We start from the raw sequence: 12,683 nt of genomic DNA on the forward strand, positions 1-12,683 counted from the left end.
ACTCAAATATCCTGACTCCACAAGGGATTATTCATGATCAGCCACCCTTCAGCTTCCCATTTTTTAAGGTATGGGGTAAATCCCCTTAGAACAGCCCAACTGTCAGTGCAAAGGGCTAATGACCAGAGCTCAAGTGTGTGTGTGTGTGTGTGCTCAGTGGCTCAGTTGTGTCCGATTCTTTGTGACCCCTTGGACTGTAGCCTGCCAGGCTCCTCTGTCCATGGAATTCTCCAGGCAAGAATACTGGAGTGGGTTACCATTTCCATCTCCAGGGGAGCTTCCTGACCCAGGAATCGAATCTGTGTTTCCTGAGTTTCCTGCATTGGCAGACAGATTCTTTACCACTGCACCTGCTGGAAGTGATCACCAAATGCTGAGTTCAGCCATCTGGCAACTGCAGTCCAGTCTCATTTCCCTCCAGACGGTGTCAGTGTTGGGCTGAAGAGTGACTGCAGTCCATGTGCATGGGTCACCACTCCCACCCGACTCGTGCAACAGGCATTAGCGGAAATCTCCCCGACTCCCTCCCTGCAGACTACAGGGTTCTCCCCAGGATTGGGGGCAGGAGCATTTGGAGGGTCTTCACACTCTGCAGTGCCTGGTAGCATGTGAGAGAACTTACATATATGGCTTGTCTTAGTGTCCATGGATGAGTAGATCTTGGTACCCACCCTAGAGTCTTAGTAGTTTATATAGAGGCTTTGATTGGGTTCAATCATGTATTCAGTCTAATTGGCCTTCTACTGCACATTACTCTCAAGGCTGTATCCTCGAAGAGCTCTCACTGTACGATTGGAGGGCAGGATGTGTACTTATACTTCAAGGACAGGGCAAGGGCCTGAAGAGCCTCTGATTGCCCTGGTCCAGCTCGGAGGTCACCTGGTGGTCATGTCCTTTTGATGACCTCCTTCAACAGCCACGTGGACCAAGAGTTTGGAAGGTTTTTTTTTTTTTCCCCCAAAGAAAAAAATCAGGTAGGTATTGCTACTAGAGGGAAGAATAAAAGATGCTGCCCAGGTAAAACCAATGATGTTTGCTGTCTTACAAGTCTTGAGTGTAAGGAGTGCCATAAGACAGCGTTTTATTCCACCTGATTGTATCAGATAAAGAGACCCATTAGTTCAAAGGATTTGGAAGTGGGCAATAAACTTACTGGAGGAAACTGAAATTTAGTTAAGCTTGAGGAATGAGTAGGAATTGACTTGATAAAAGCAATTCTAGAGGTGACTGGGTAGAGTACAGGCAAGGGACCAGAGTGACCCAAGTGTATAAGTTGGTGAAGGAGGGAGGTTGGAAATACCAGAATGCAAAGATGACAAGATACCTCGAGCTACAAGAGCTGCAGACAAGCCTCCAGGCAAAGTTGGCTTGTGCCAGCCCATCAAGTAGTCTCCACCCTCATCTCTATGCCTGGATAACAACCTTCCGGGTTCTATAGCCTTTGCCTCTGGAGTTTTGATAATACCTGCTACTGCTTTGTGATGCTGCTTCCTAGTTGTTAGCAAAGTCTGTTGTCCATTTATGCCCTCTTGTGACCAGCTTAGCTCACCTCTTGTAATTTACTGTGCCAAGTTTTTTCAGCCTAAGGGCAAGAAAAGTTTGCTGCTGACCTTTCCCCCCTTTCAGAGTAAACCAATGGATGCGCTTACTCCAGCACTGTCAAACAGAAGAAAAATCCCTGCCAATCAGAAAATCAAGTGCACAAAAGCAAATAGCAATTTGTAAGGAAAGGAAAGCTCCGTGGGTGCAAGTCACATCCCTATGGTACCTCAGCTTTGCCTCTGTGAGTCCATAGAGAGACCTAACACTGTCCTGAGGTATTACCCAATCAACCAAGTATATGCAGACAAGGAGCTTAGTTTCCTGAAGGAAGGGAGACTAGGTTGCTGCCTGTAGAACAGCTAAGTGTATTCAGTTTTATTATGAGCCAGGTTTAGTTTGAATTAGTTACTGTATAGATGTTAGTTAATTTCTTTCTTGTGCCAACACTGGGAGGCAGATGCTATTATTCCTAACAAGGAAATGGAGGCACAGAGAAGTTAAGTAATGTGCCTAAGGCATTCTAGCTGTGGAGTGGAGGATCTTGGGTTAAGATCCGGGTGGTCTGAATTAGGAGCTGTGCTAAGGAACATGTCACTTTATGCTCTAGTTAATCTGGTACTTTAACCAAGTGACCAGAAAGGCAAATAAACTCAACTCATTATAGAAAGGACTTTAATGTTCCTCATAGCTGGTCAGGAAGGGCATCCAGAGGCTGCTATCAACATTTCTGTTTTATGTGTATTATTTTTCAATCAGGCTAAGTTTTTACTTTCATAGACACCAAGAAGTCCCCTTTATCTTGGCATCCCTCCATTCTTATTTAACAAGAGCTCTAGACTTCTTGTGTACCTACTGTTTTTAATCTGTCCTGATAAGACCCATTTGCCTTGATTTCTCACATTAAAAAAATTTTTTTAAGAGCAGGATACCTAAAGACCATGAAATCCTGTGGCTAATATTGACCAACTATCACAGGATAAATTTGATACATTACCACACTCTGAAGACACTGTTCACATCAGGGAGGAAGTTGAGGAGGAGGGACAATGGAAATGAAGGGGTAGAGGACCCCATCTTGCCCCACTTGTGAGGATGGAGCTAGATAAAGGGACATAGTGACTAGGTGGAGACCAGGACCACTGGCTGGAATACTGTGAGAGTTTCTTGTAGGAAATACAGTAAGCTTTCAGAGATGCTTGGAAACAGAAAATGGCAAATGACTACCCTGGCCAAATGGGCCTGAGTTTGAGTCTGCGAACTATCACTTTACACTGTTGGCCTAGGACCAAAATCATCTCATCCCATGTGAGCATGTGCAGAGAGGGCTGACCAGCATCTCTGAGTTGAGCAAACTTCTCTGTCTTGTCACTCAGCACGTCTGCTTATACAGAAGGGTGAGTATCAGTCTGGGGTTCAGATTCCGATGATGGAATACTGATTTTTCCTTCTTATGTTGTTGTTCAGTCACTAAGTCATGTCTGACCCTTTGAGACCCCATGGACTGCAGCACGCCAGGGTTTCCTGTCCTTCATTATTTCTCGGAGTTTACTCGGATCCATGTCCATTGAGTTGGTGATGCTACTCAACCATCTCATCCTTTGTCACCCCTTCTCCTCCTGCCCTCAGTCTTTCCCAGCATTAAGGTCTTTTCCAATGATTCAGCTCTTCATATCAGGTGGCCAAAGTATTGGAGCTTCAGCTTCAGCATCAGTCCTTCCAATGAATATTCAGAGTTGATTTCCTTTAGGATTGACTTGTTTGATCTCCTTGCTATCCAGGGGACTCTCAAGAGTCTTCTCTAGCACCATTGTTTGAAAGCATCAATTCTTTGGCATGCAGCTTTCTTTATGGTCCAACTTATGAGGCTGGCTGCCCTTCAAACTTTTCAATGATTTTGGGGTCAGAAGTCCAGCAGTGTTATCATATATGTGACTGATTTTGTGCATATCTCCGGGGCTTGATTAGGGCTATGTGAGTAGACACTTCCCTACCCAACTGTGTGGTCTGAGAATGGGCTAGTGGGTCATTTCCCAAGTGAAATGCAATCTATACCAGTTCTCTGTGGTTGCTGAGAGGATAAAACATATGTGTGGGGCTGTTGGCTAATCTACTAGCTCACCATAAGTAAAGTCCTCCTGAGAATGAGGTCTGGCAGAGGAAAGCAGGGCCAGAAAGTGGAGAGGGTGACAAAGTGTTCCATAGTCATCATTTGGGCTCATAAACCTGAAGCCAGAGGCCTGGCTTTTAAAAAATTTTGAGCCAATAAATTTCTTGTTTTGCTGAGGCCACTTTGAATTAAATTTCTGTCACAATCCATACATTTCTGACTAACATGCAATTAAGCCTGATACATATTGTCTTGGGTAACTTAGATATTATAATGTCCACTTTACAGATGAGGAAATGGAGGTTTGAAGACCCAGGTAATTTGCATGAATATTACAGGTAGTCACTGGAAGAGCTAGGATTTGACACAAGGCCGATCTTGAATCTGAAGAGAATGTACTTTCTCTGAAACCTTTGAAAATGTTTTCAGGTTTGGCTTCTTTTAGAAACATAAGCATCTGTGAGTCAAAGTCTCCTTTAGAGAGGCTACCTTCCTCATGCTTGGTTCTAGAATTTAGTCAGTGCATCGTCGGCTGACTCGAGTAGTTGTTTATACAGTCTATGAACTTGCAGTTTATGGTATTTTGTAATTTTGTTTTCCCTGTCGTTTGCTAATGCAGCTTTGTGAGCAAACATTGCCGATGATTTAAATCCGCCACAGTAATGAAACTCATGCACACACACATACACACGTTTCCTCAGAACAGTCCACAGCTCTCTGATTAATCTCATGTGTAAAGTACAGTGTTTATACAGGAAATCAGCAGGTGGCAATTAGCATCTTCAAAATTATCTGGGAAACACAACTGGAGCTGCCACTTCAGGATGGAAACATAGCAATAACCAGCAAAGTGACAAACCCCCTAGGAGCTGGGAATGAGTTGGGCTGGGAGCCGGGGCTGCTAGGCACACAACAGCTGGTGGGGCAGCTCAGTGTGGATCACAGATTGTGTGCCAGCCTCTTACTTTCCCTCTCGACAGTCAATAAGCAGTCTTTGGGTAGAGACATAAAATAGTTGCCTGATAGGCAGACCATCGTAGACCAACCTTCAAAAATACTCACCCCCGCCCATGCCTCCCACCCTCCGTCGATCCCCCCCACCCCCCACCAAACCCCAGACCTTAGTCTAGGTGCAGACAGACACTGGTGCTACTACTGTATTAGTTGTTAAAATATTGAACTATTTCCATGTTGGTTAGTAAACAGCTGCTGTCTTGAGCTTGCTAAGTGGCATCCCACTGCTGTTTTCCCTGGGACCGCCTCAGCTCTCTAGGATTCACTGATCAAAAACTGAAAGCCTGATTCTCACTCCAGTGCTGAGTTCAGGGTCCATTCTGATTGGTCTTTGCCTGTGGTGTCTGGTTGTTAACTATTTGAAACATCATCCCGCAGGAGTTTCAGGGACCACTGCAGAAGACAGATTCAGAGGATGGGCTCTGGAGAAGGGAGAAGAGGAATTAGTGCATGGACCGTTTTATGCTTGAGATGCTCTTTCTCAAGAGCTGAAAAAAGAATTCAGTATATATATCTTTGCCTACATCTCTGCCATCTCTTTATCTCTATCTCTATCATTTCCTGCATATGAAGTGTCAGTGAATTCCAACCTTTGCTCTTCCAATTGCAAGCAATATGACCTCAGACTGAGAATCAATGTCAGTCATTGGTTCTCAACCCTGTGTGCACATTAGAATCACTGTCGGGAGTTTTAACTACAAAATACAGATGCTTGGACACCATCCACAGAAGTTCTGATTCTGTAGATCTGACATGAGTTCCAATTATCAGAATTTCTTTTTCAGAATCATTCCTCAGATGATTTTTAAGGGGCAATTGTACTACCAACAAACTTTCTAAGCTTCAGCTTTCTCATGTAATAAAAAATGAGTACCAGTGTTGAACTCTGCTCAATGTTATGTGGCAGCCTGGATGGGAGAGGAGTTGGAGGGAGAATGGATACATGTATACATATGGCTGCATGCCTTTGCTGTCCACCTGAAACTGTGTGGATCACAATAAACTGTGGAAAATTCTGAAAGAGATGGGCATACCAGACCACCTGACCTGCCTCTTGAGAAATCTGTATGCAGGTCAGGAAGCAACAGTTAGAACTGGACATGGAACAACAGACTGGTTCCAAATAGGAAAAGGAGTACGTCAAGGCTGTATATTGTCACCCTGCTTATTTAACTTCTATGCAGAGTACATCATGAGAAACGCTGGACTGGAAGAAACACAAGCTGGAATCAAGATTGCCGGGAGAAATATCAATAATCTCAGATATGCAGATGACACCACCCTTTGGCAGAAAGTGAAGAGGAACTAAAAAGCCTCTTGATGAAAGTGAAAGTGGAGAGTGAAAAAGTTTGCCTAAAGCTCAACATTCAGAAAACGAAGATCATGGCATCCGGTCCCATCACTTCATGGCAAATAGATGGGGAAACAGTGGAAACAGTGTCAGACTTTATTTTTGGGGGCTGCAAAATCACTGCAGATGGTGACTGCAGCCATGAAATTAAAAGACGCTTACTCCTTGGAAGAAAAGTTATGACCAACCTAGCTAGCGTATTCAAAAGTAGAGACATTACTTTGCTGACTAAGGTCCGGCTAGTCAAGGCTATGGTTTTTCCTGTGGTCATGTATGGATGTGAGAGTTGGACTGTGAAGAAGGCTGAGCGCCAAAGAATTGATGGTTTTGAACTGTGGTGTTGGAGAAGACTCTTGAGAGTCCCTTGGACTGCAAGGAGATCCAACCAGTCCATTCTGAAGGAGATCAACCCTGGGATTTCTTTGGAAGGAATGATGCTAAAGCTGAAACTCCAGTACTTTGGCCACCTCATACGAAGATTTGACTCATTGGAAAAGACTTTGATGCTGGGAGGGATTGGGGGCAGGAGGAGAAGGGGACGACCGAGGATGAGATGGCTGGATGGCATCACTGACTCGATGGATGTGAATCTGAGTGAACTCCGGGAGTTGGTGATGGACAGGGAGGCCTGGCATGCTGCGATTCACGGGGTCGCAAAGAGTCGGACACGACTGAGCGACTGAACTGAACTGAACTGAACTGAACTGAAAGTATCACAACAGTGTTAATCGGCTATACTCCGGGATGAAATAAAAAGTTAAAAAAATGAGTACCAGTGCTTGTTTTGTGAGATTAAATGAAAAAAGGTATGTAAGGCTCTTTAGCAGAGAGTGTGGCACATAATCTTGTGTTAGTTCTGTTAATAATTAATATTCAGGACTTTAAAAAGCAGTTTTTATTGTATTATTTTGTAAATAATTACATTGGTAACAAGTAATTCATCCTAGTTATAAACAAATAACAGGAAGAGTAAAAAGTGATGAAAGGTATCCTTACTCCCTGTGTGCACAGAGGTGGACATTGCCACATTCCTATTTGCATCCTTCCAGAAATTTACCTTCGCTTTTGTTTATGTGTCTTTAAAGACGTTGTTGTTGTTGTTCAGTCACTTTTTGTGACCCCATGAACTGCAGCATGCCAGGCTTCTCTGTCCTTCACTATCTCCCAGAGTTTAGTCTTTAATAATGTAAATAGAGCCAGTTTCACTGTTCAGTGACTTCTTTCTTTTTGTTTAGCAGTAGGTCTATATACCTTGTAGGTCTCTCCATGTCAGTAAGTAGGCATCTACTCTGTCATTTTAACAATTGCATCTCTCATATGAATAATGGATGCACCATAACTTGACCTTTTCCCATATTTATGGGCTAATATTTTAGAGAGAGTTTCTAGATTTTCACTCCAAACAAATCTGCAGTGAATACTTTTGTCTAGGCATCTTTGTGCACAGGAGTGAGTTCTCTTTAGATTATCCCTGTATCATTGGGTATAAGATATCACTGGGTTGAAGATGATTACATAAAATGATGTTAAGTTCTGCTGAATTGCTCTCCCAAAAGCTGTGCCAATTACATTCCTAATGAAGAATGAGAGTGCTGGGGACTCCCCTGGCGGTCCAGCAGCTGAGACTGTGCTCCCAATGCAGGGGGCCTGGTTCCATCCCTGGTCGGGGAACTAGAGTCCGCATGCCACAACTAAGAGTCCTGCATGCCTCAGTGAAGATCAAGATCCTGTGTGCTGCAGTTAAGACCTTGGGAAGCCAAATAAATATTAAAAAAAAAGAAGAATGAGAGTGTTGATTTTTCCATCCCTTTCATCTCCCACATTTAAGGGAATTCTTTTCATTTTTAGGAATGCACAGCCCATAGTTGCATAGCAAGACATAGAAACAGTGGGTCTCTGTCTTTTGCATTTCCCTGATGAATAATGATATTGAGCACTTTTTCCAGTGTTTATTGATATATGATGTTTCTGTTCAAGTGTTTCACTCTAAAAAGGTAGGACTTTGAGCCTTTTGGATTTCAGTCTATGGTTCATTTAAAATTCATGTTTGTGTATAAAGGAGACAGAGGGAGGAAGTTCTTTTTATTTTTTCCCCAATTGTTCGGCATCATTTGTTAAAAATTCTTCTCTTCATTGCATTGACTTGACACCTTTATTTAAAATAAGTGGATTGAGTAGGTGTGAGTCTTTTTGCTTTTATTCTGTTCCACTGATCTATTTCCCTATCCTTACTTTGAGTCTTTGTCTTTTAATTGGAGATTATTGATGTACTTTGTTGACTGCCTGCTATATATCCTCATTTCTTTAATTAGGCCCAAACTTTCTTGGTAAAAAAGGGAAGGATATGAAAAGCAGATAAGGCAGATGACTGTCCAGCTGCTAGTAAACTAGTTCACAAAGCCATCAGGAGAATCAGTTCAGTTCAGTCGCTCAGTCGTGTCCGACTCTTTGCGACCCCATGAATCGCAGCACGCCAGGCCTCCCTGTCCATTACCAACTCCCGGAGTTCACTCAGACTCACGTCCATCGAGTCAGTGATGCCATCCAACCATCTCATCCTCTGTCATCCCCTTCTCCTCCTGCCCCCAATCCCTCCCAGCATCAAAGTCTTTTCCAATGAGTCAAATCTTCACATGAGGTGGCCAAAGTACTGGAGTTTCAGTTTTAGCATCATTCCTTCCAAAGAAATCCCAGGGTTGATCTCCTTCAGAATGGACTGGTTGGATCTCCTTGCAGTCCAAGGGACTCTCAAGAGTCTTCTCCAACACCACAGTTCAAAACCATCAATTCTTTGGCGCTCAGCCTTCTTCACAGTCCAACTCTCACATCCATACATGACCACAGGAAAAACCAATGAGCCTGCTTACTGTTAGTGGGAGTTTCCTTCTACTAATCAGTAGTCACCAGATAATAGGATTAGGCAACATGGATTTGCCAACGTTTTCTACCTTAGTTCTGACCATGTCAGTGAAAGAATAGGGCTGCAGTAGCTAAAAATGTCTGGGGCTCACAGCTTCAGCCTGTTGTAGCCATGCTTTCTGGGAAACAAACTCACTCAGAAGGACAATGCAGATAGTGGAGTGCAGTTTATTACACCGGCGGGCCCAAGGCAGAGTCTCCTCTTAGCCAAGGACTCCGACCAGCATTTGTGAAAATCTTTTATGTCTGAACCCACCACTCCAAATTCCTTGAGACTTACATAAACTAAGGAAAATACAGTCCCAATAACCCCATCATTCACTTGCTATGTGCTCATGTGCTCAAACAGTCAAACAATTAGCCAATAATCAATAAACCTGAGGTTACACTCCAATAGATACAGAAAAATTTATCGCCTGTCTGGAGGAAGGGGTGATAGTGTATGTTTTCTCTTAGGTGATGAGTAACCTAGATATGATCTTCAAGGCTCCCCTGTCTGGAGGGGGTCTTATCCTTCTGTTGTTTTCATAGGCACTAAACACAGAGTTCAGAGTCCATTGGAAAGGTGGCTGAGCATGATCAGCATGAACAGGCCTAAGATGGAGTCCAGGCCCTATGAATTCCTTCTTCAAGCCCAGCTTCCTTGAGTTTATATCCAAAGCCCATCTCCCTCTCTCTTAATCCTTTGCTAATTGCTCATAAACCTCCCAAACCATTCACCAGACCTTCTGCTAAAGTGGAAATGGCAGACATGGAAGCAACCTAAATGTCCATCAGCAGACGAATGGATAAGAAAGTTGTGGTACATATACACTATGGAGTATTACTCAGCCATTAAAAAGAATACATTTGAATCACTTCTAATGAGGTGGATGAAAATGGAGCCAATTATACAGAGTGAAGTAAGCCAGAAAGAAAAACACCAATACAGTATACTAACACATATATATGGAATTTAGAAAGATGGTAATGATAACCCTATATGTGAGACAGCAAAAGAGACACAGATGTAAAGAACAGACTTTTGGACTTTGTGGGAGAGGGAGAGGGTGGGATGATTTGGGAGAATGGCATTGAAATATGTATACTATCATGTAAGAAACGAATAGCTAGTCTAGGTTCGATACAGGATACAGGATGCTTGGGGCTGGTGCACTGGGATGACCCAGAGAGATGATATGGTGAGGGTGGTGGGAGGGGGGTTCAGGGTTGGGAACACATGTACACCTGTGGTGGATTCATGTCAGTGTATGGCAAAACCAATACAGTATTGTAAAGTAAAAAATAAAATTTAAATTTAAAAAAAAAAAGTGGAACTGGCTAGACCATATGCTATTCTCCTGGTAATTACTGCTTATTCTGTCCATGTCATTGGCATGTGACTTTTCTAATTATAATATTATCAAGAAAAGGAGACCCTCTGTTTTCATTTGCCAGGACTGCCATAACTACCACACTCTGGGTGCCCTGAACAACAGAGGTTTACTTGCTCATGGTTCTGGAGCCTAGAAGTCTGAGATCAAGGTGTCCATAGGATTGGTTTCCTTCAGAACCTGTCTCCTTGACTGTAGATACCCGTCTTTTCCCTGTCTTCATGTGATCTTCTGTGTGTATCTGTCTCTTATCCCTCTTCTTAGAAGAACATCAGTCATCCTGGATCAAGACACACCGTTATGACCTCATTTAACTTAGTTCAGTTCAGTCGCTCAGTCATGTCCGACTCTCTGCGACCCCATGAATCGCAGCACGCCAGGCCTCCCTGTCCATCACCAACTCCTGGAGTTCACTCAGACTCACGTCCATCGAGTCCACGATGCCATCCAGCCATCTCATCCTCTGTCGTCCCCTTCTCCTCCTGTCCCCAATCCCTCCCAGCATCAGAGTCTTTTCCAATGAGTCAACTCTTCGCATGAGGTGGCCAAAGTACTGGAGTTTCAGCTTTAGCATCATTCCTTCCAAAGAAATCCCAGGGTTGATCTCCTTCAGAATGGACTGTTTGGATCTCCTTGCAGTCCAAGGTACTCTCAAGAATCTTCTCCAGCACCACAGTTCAAACGCATCAATTCTTTGGCACTCAGCCTTCTTCACAGTCCAACTCTCACATCCATACATGACCACTGGAAAAACCATAGCCTTGACTAGCCAGACCTTAGTCAGCAAAGTAATGTCTCTGCTTTTGAATACGCTAGCTAGGTTGGTCATAACTTTTTTTCCAAGGAGTAAGCGTCTTTTAATTTCATGGCTGCAATCACCATCTGCAGTGATTTTGGAGCCCACCCCCTCCGCCAAAATAAAATCTGACACTGTTTCCACTGCTTCCCCATCTATTTCCCATGAAGTGATGGGACCGGATGGCATGATCTTCGTTTTCTGAATGTTGAGCTTTATGCCAACTTTTTCACTCTCCACTTTCACTTTCATCAAGAGGCTTTTTAGTTCCTCTTCACTTTCTGCCATAAGGGTGGTGTCATCTGCATATCTGAGGTTATTGATATTTCTCCCGGCAATCTTGATTCCAGCTTGTGTTTCTTCCAGTCCAGCGTTTCTCATGATGTACTCTGCATAGAAGTTAAATAAGCAGGGTGACAATATACAGCCTTGACGTACTCCTTTTCCTATTTGGAACCAGTCTGTTGTTCCATGTCCAGTTCTAACTGTTGCTTCCTGACCTGCATACAGATTTCTCAAGAGGCAGGTCAGGTGGTCTGGTATGCTCGTCTCTTTCAGAATTTTCCACAGTTTATTGTAATCCACACAGTCAAAGGCTTTGGCATAGTCAATAAAGCAGAAATAGATGTTTTTCTGGAACTCTCTTGCTTTTTCCATGATCCAGCAGACGTTGGCAATTGGATCTCTGGTTCCTCTGCCTTTTCTAAAACCAGCTTGAACATCAGGAAGTTCACGGTTCACGTATTGCTGAAGCCTGGCTTGGGGAATTTTGAGCATTGCTTTACTAGCATATGAGATGAGTGCAATTGTGCGGTACCTTATCTTGAAATACAGTCACATCCTGAAGTATTAGGGGTTAGGACTTGAACATATGATTTGGTGGTGGGAGGGGGACACAATTCAGCCCATAACACTCTCTGGGCGGTCAGACATGCCTTGGCCCCATTCAGTCACAGCTGGAACCCTGGCTGAACCTGGCTAGACTCAGCTGTGGTTTGGGCTCACCTCATTTTTGTGGTCCTAAGAATATACAACTCTCTGTTCTATCTTCTTCTCAATTCTTTTTCTCTTAAGGTCCTCCCTGAATTCATGATTTGAATTTTATTGCTATATATACAACCAGAGAAGGCAATGGCACCCCACTCCGGTACTCTTGCCTGGAAAATCCCATGGACAGAGGAGCCTGGTGGGCTACAGTCCATGGGGTCGCTAAGAGTCGGACACGACTGAGTGACTTAACTATCACTTTTCACCTTCACGCACTGGAGAAGAAAATGGCAACCCACTCCAGTGTTCTTGCCTGGAGAATCCCAGGGACGGGGGAGCCTGGTGGGCTGCCGTCTATGGGGTCGCACAGAGTCGGACACAACTGAAGCAACTTAGCAGCAGCAGCAGCTATATATAACATAGCCAAAGCTTTTGTCAATTTATTTTTTAAATTAATATGTTTCTCTCATTTAATATAATAGATTAACCTTCTGTTCCATTTGCCTTTCAAGGTTTGAATCTTTTTATCCCCATCATACTTTATGTTTCTGTTTACAATGATTTCTTGTTCTTTGTCTCCCTCCCCTATTCTGC

Source organism: Oryx dammah, unplaced genomic scaffold (genome assembly GCF_014754425.2).
Source record: "Oryx dammah isolate SB20612 unplaced genomic scaffold, SCBI_Odam_1.1 HiC_scaffold_2, whole genome shotgun sequence".
Taxonomy (NCBI): domain Eukaryota; kingdom Metazoa; phylum Chordata; class Mammalia; order Artiodactyla; family Bovidae; genus Oryx; species Oryx dammah.